Raw genomic sequence first — 5,962 nt, forward strand, 5'->3', positions numbered from 1 at the left:
GGAATTCATCCATTTCTTCCAGGTTAAATAGTTTATGTGCATAGAGTTGTTTGTAATATTCCCTGATGATGGTTTCAATTTCTGTGGAATCTGTGGTGATTTCCCGTTTATTGTTTTTTATTGCAACTATTTGGTTATTCTCTTTTCTTTTTATTAATCTGGCTAGTGGTCTGTCTATTTTGTTGATCTTTTCAAAAAACCAACTCCTGGGGCCCTTGTAACTCGAGTACCATGATGGCGGCTCCCAGAAGCTTGGCTCTATGGAACTATTGCAGTCGTAGGTGGTTGCAGGCGACGCGGGGCTGTCACCTCCTCGGAGTTCATGGCTCTTCGCCCAGGGCCCCACTAAGTGTGTGGCTCTTGTCCCAAGAGAAGTGGGGAACAGAAATGCACTTCGGGTTTCAGACTGTGTCGGAAGAGGAAAAGGGGGGCAAAGTCCATCAGGTGTTTGAAAGTGTGCCTAAGAAGTATGATGTGATGAATAATATGATGAGTCTTGGTATCCATCATCTTTGGAAGGATTTGGTGCTCTGGAAGATGCATCTGCTTCCTGGAACCCAGCTGCTTGATGTTGCTGGAGGCACAGGTGACATTGGATTCCGGTTCTTAAATTATGTTTAGTCCCAGCATCAGAGAAAACAGAAGAGGCAGTTAAGGGCCCAACAAAGTTTATCCTGGGAAGAAATTGCCAAAGAGTACCAAAATGAAGAAGATTCCTTGGGCGGGTCTCATGTCATGGTGTGTGACATCAACAAGGAGATGCTAAAGGCTGGAAAGCAGAAAGTCTTGGCTCAAGGATACAGAGCTGGACTTGCATGGGTATTAGGAGATGCCGAAGAACTGCCCTTTGATGATGACAAGTTTGACATTTACACCATTGCCTTTGGGATTCAGAATGTCACACACATTGGTCAGGCAACCCAGGAAGCCCATTGGGTGCTAAAACCAGGAGGATGGTTTCTGTGTCTGGAATTTAGCCAAGTGAACAATCCCCTCATATCCAGGCTTTATGACCTATATAGCTTCCAGGTCATCCCTGTCCTGGGAGAGGTCATTGCTGGAGACTGAAAGTCCTATCAACCCTTGTAGAGAGTATCCAAAGGTTTCTGTCTCAGGAAGAGTTCAAGGAGATGATAGAAGGTGCAGGCTTTCACAAGGTCACTTATGATAGCCTAACATCAGGCATGTTGGCCATTCATTCTGCCTTCAAACTTTAATTTCTTTCCTATCATGGAACATGAACCAATCACACCCTGTTGAAAGCCTAGAACTGATGGATATTCTGGCAAATGAGACAAGAGCAGAGCATCTCCTCTTAAGGATACATACCTTGAACTCATGTTTGAATTGAACACTTTCCAAGTAGAAGAACAAATTCCTGTCACTTTTTTACAGCTTTCTTTGGAGTTGCTTCAGTCCATCTCCCAGAGGCATTTGGTCTGTATTTTTGCTTAACCACTAATTTCTCTTGGCTGTAGAGTGTGTGGTTAAGGTACAGTCAGCACTAAGGCTCAGTTTTGAAGTGTATTTATAGCTTCCCTGCTGGTGCTGCCCTCTAGAGTGGGTGATAGATCATTTGAAACCAATGATGACTTTAACCAGAAAACTTAATTGTACCTGAATCAACCTTTCAGCCTACTAGAACTGAGTCTAGGACTAATGATCATGACAATGAGAATTGTGTGCTGAACTACTAAACGAGTTTGCCTTTTCACAACTCCTGAATTTATTGATTTTTTGAAGAGTTTTTCGTGTCTCTATCTCCTTCAGTTCTGCTCTGATCTTAGTTATTTCTTGTCTTCTGCTAGGTTTTGAGTTTTTTTGATCTTGCTCCTCGAGCTCTTTCAATTTTGACAATAGGGTGTCAATTTTGGATCTCTCCTTTCTTTTCATGTGAGCACTTATTGCTATATATTTTCCTCTAGAGACTGCTGTAAATGTGTCCCAGAGATTCTGGCATGTTGTGTCTTCGTTCTTGCTGGTTTTGAAGAACTTCTTTATTTCTGCCTTCATTTCATTGTTTATCCAGTCAACATTCAAGAGCCAGTTGTTCAGTTTCCATGAAGCTGTGCGGTTCAGAGTTAGTTTCTGAATTCTGAGTTCTAACGTGATTGCACTATGGTCTGAGAGACTGTTCATTATGATTTCCGTTCTTTTGCATTTGCTGAGGAGTGATTTACTTCCAATTATGTGGTCAATTTTCGAGTAGGTGTGATGTGGTGCTGAGAAGAATGTATATTCTGTGGATTTGGGGTGGAGAGTTCTGTAAATGTCTATCAGGTTTGCTTGCTCCATGTCTGAGTTCAAGTCCTGGATATCCTTGTTAATTTTCTGTCTGGTTGATCTGTCTAATATTGACAGTGGAGTGTTAATGTCTCCCACTATTATTGTATGGGAGTCTAAGTCTCTTTGTAAGTCATTAAGAACTTGCCTTATATATCTGGGTGCTCCTGCATTGGGTCCATATATATTTAGGATCATTAGCTCTTCTTATTGTATTGATCCTTTTACCATTATGTAATGTCCTTCTTTGTCTCTTTTGATCTTTGTTGCTTTAAAGTCTATTTTATCAGAGATGAGAATTGCAACTCTCGCTTTTTTTGCTCTCCATTTTCTTGGTAAATCTTTCTCCATCTCTTTATTTTGAGCCTTTGTGTATCCTTGCATGTGAGATGGGTTTCCTGGATACAGCACACCGATGGGTTTTGGCTTTTTATCCAATTGGCCAGTCTGTGTCTTTTGATTGGTGCATTTAGCCCATTTACATTTAGGGTTAATATTGTTATGTGTGAATTTGATACTGCCATTTGGATGCTAGCTGGCTGTTTTGCCCATTAGTTGATGCAGATTCTTAATTTTTTGATGCTCTTTAGCATTTGGTATGTTTTTGGAGTGGCTGGTACTGGTTGTTCCTTTCTATGTATAGTGCCTCTTTCAGGAGCTCTTGTAAAGGAGGCCTGGTGGTGACAAAATCTCTGAATACTTGCTTGTTTGCAAAGGATTTTATTTTTCCTTCACTGATGAAGCTTAGTTTGGCCGGTTATGAAATTCTGGGTTGAAAGTTCTTTTCTTTAAGGATGTTGAATATTGGCCCCCACTCTCTTCTGGCTTGTAGGGTTTCTTCCAAGAGATCTGCTGTGAGTCTGATGGGCTTCCCTTTGTGGGTAACCTGACCTTTCTCTCTGGCTGCCCTTAGCATTTTCTCCTTCATTTCAACCCTGGTGAATATGACAATTATGTGCCTTGAGCTTGCTCTTCTTGAGGAATATCTTTGTGGTGTTCTCTGTATTTCCTGGACTTGAATATTGACCTGTCTTGCTAGGTTGGGCAAGTTTTCCTGGATATTATCCTGAAGAGTATTTTCCAGCTTGGATTCATTCTCTTTGTCACAGTCAGGTTCACCTATCCAACATAGATTGGGTCTCTTCACATAGTCCCACATTTCTTCGAGACTTTGTTCATTCCTTTTTGGCCTTTTTTCTCTAATCTTGTCTTCTTGTTTTATTTCATTGAGTTTATCTTCGACCTCTGATATCCTTTCTTCTGCTTGGTCAATTCAGCTGTTGAATCTTGTGCATGCTTCGCCAAGTTCTTGTGTTGTGTTTTTCAGCTCCATCAATTCACTCATATTCCTCTCTAAGTTGTATATTCTTGTTTTCATTTCATCAAATCTTTTCTCAAGGTTTTTAGTTTCTTTGCACTGAGTTAGAACATGTCCTTTTAGCTTACGGAAGTTTCTCATTACCCACCTTCTGAAGTCTGATTCTGTCATTTCATCACACTCATTTTCCATCCAGCTTTGTTCCTTTGCTGGTGAAGAGTTGTGATTTCTTGTAGGAGGAGAGGTGTTCTGGTTTCTGGTGTTTTCCTCTTTTTTGTGCTGGTTTCTTTTCATCTTTGTGGATTTATCTACCTGTCATCTGTGTAGTTGCCGATTTTCAGATCGGGTCTCTAAGTGGATGTCCAGATTGTTGATGATGAAGTTATTTCTGTTTCTTAGTTTTCCTTCTAACACTGCCCCTGTGCTGTACAACTGCTGAGGTCCACTCCAGGCCCTGCTTGTCTGGGGATCACCTGCAGCAGCTGCAGAACAGTAAGGGTTGCTACCAGTTTCTTTTTCTGCTATCTTTGTCCCAGAATGATGCCTGCCAAATGTCAGTCTGATCAGTCCTTTGTGAAGTGACTCTTTGGAATATACGGACGTCAGGGAGCTCCTTGAGGAGCAGTCTGTCCTTTAGGAGCTGAAATGCTGAGCTGTGAGCACCATTGTTCATTCGGAGCTGCTGGGCTGGTACGTTTAACTCTGCTGCAGCAGAACTCATAAACTGCTTTTTGTTCCCAGGTGCTCTGTCCCAGGGAGTTAGGGCTTTATTTATAAGTTTCTGTTGTGCTGCTGCCTTTTTTTCAGTGCTGCCCTGCCCAGCAAGGAGTCAGCATAGTCACTGTCTGCCTGCAGAGGCTTTGCTGAGCTGCTGTGGGCTCTGCCCTGTGAACTTCCCTGCAGTCCTGTTTATATGGGTGTGGTTAGAACTGCCTCGGCAATGGTGGCCTGCCTCTGTAATGGCAGACTCTCTCTGTTATGGCTGGTTGCCTCGGCAATGGCGCGTTGCCTTGGCAATGGCAGGCTACCTCAGTAATGAGGGACTACTTCCATAGGTGTGGAGTGCCTCAGTAATGGCAGACGCCCCTCCCCACCAAGCTGCACCATCCTGGGTTCAGCTGTGCTTGCCATGAAACTCTCAACCCAGGGTGTTTCCAATTGCTGTTTTTTTGTTTGTTTGTTTTTGTGGGGGTGGGACCCACTGAGCCTGATCACCTGGCTCCCTGCCTCAGAGCCTTTTTTTAAGTTGAACTGTTGACTCTCTCCCAGGTGTTCCAGTCGCCTGCTAAAAGGGCGCTGGGATCTGTGTGATTTCCTGTGCAGTGATCCACTGCGCCAGCTGAAACAATGGTGCTGTGTGGGAACCTCATGGCCTGGCTCCCTGTTTCAGACCTGTTTTAATCTGATGGATTGACGAATCTGCCTTCTCGGAGATCCAACTGCCAGCTTAAAAGGGCAACCAGACCAATGTATTTTGTAGGAAGCGTCACTGTGCTGGGGTGCCGGCCGAAACAGCTGCGCTGGCAGAAACAGCTGGGCCGGCCAAAATAGCCATGCTGGCGACCCATGGTGCTCCTCCACCTGAAAATCTCCTGGTCTTTGGGCAATAAAGATTCATCTGGAAATGTGGCATCCAGACCCCCTCTGCACTTTCACTGGAAGCTGCAATCCTGAGCTGCTCCTAAAGGGCCATCTCGAATCTTTTCCTGGCTTCAGTACTTTTAAAAACCCTCAGATGACTCCAGCATAGAGCCAAGTTTTAGTATAAGGGCCCTATCTTCACCACACCTGTTCTAAATATTTCTATATTTCTTCAAGATTTTAAAAACACCTTCAAGATTATTCTCCCCTCAGACCATGAGACCAGGTAAATTGGAACCAGGGGACACTACCAAATTCATACATTTCAAACCCTGATCTGATTATAGCAAATGGTAAAAATAAGTAAAGAAATTACAGAATCCATGTCTCCAAGAAGTTTACAGTCAAAGTACAGGGCAAGAATACAGATAGAGAAACAGAGAATGATGGGTAAGAATCTGATGGCTTTGGAGCACAGGTGAGGAGAAACACAGTCTTTGGAATACAAAATTATTATTCTTAATGTAGGTCACATTCAAGCTGGAACAGAATGTTTAATGGAAAGAATGTTGAAGGGGACAGGAGAAAAATGCACCTAGAAATCAAAGAGGGCTTTGATTTAGCAGCGCTCCTAGGAGTTTGGTGGAGAAGTATCCTGAGCTTCCTGGAGAGTAGCAGAAGAGGCTGCAGACTTGAGCAGGAGCCACTCCTGGAAGGACCGTGATAACTATTTTGGGAGCTTTAAATTATTTTATGTCTTTTCTTTAAATACAAGATAAA

At 43.1% G+C, this 5,962-nt stretch overlaps 1 pseudogene; it reads left to right on the forward strand.

Moving 5' to 3' along the window:
* The first annotated feature begins 233 nt into the window (after nucleotides 1-233).
* LOC100409035 (2-methoxy-6-polyprenyl-1,4-benzoquinol methylase, mitochondrial pseudogene) lies at nucleotides 234-1,217 on the forward strand (annotated as a pseudogene).
* Nucleotides 1,218-5,962: the final 4,745 nt, after the last annotated feature.

The sequence above is a fragment of the Callithrix jacchus genome, chromosome 11, assembly GCF_049354715.1.
Source record: "Callithrix jacchus isolate 240 chromosome 11, calJac240_pri, whole genome shotgun sequence".
Taxonomy (NCBI): Eukaryota; Metazoa; Chordata; class Mammalia; order Primates; family Cebidae; genus Callithrix; species Callithrix jacchus.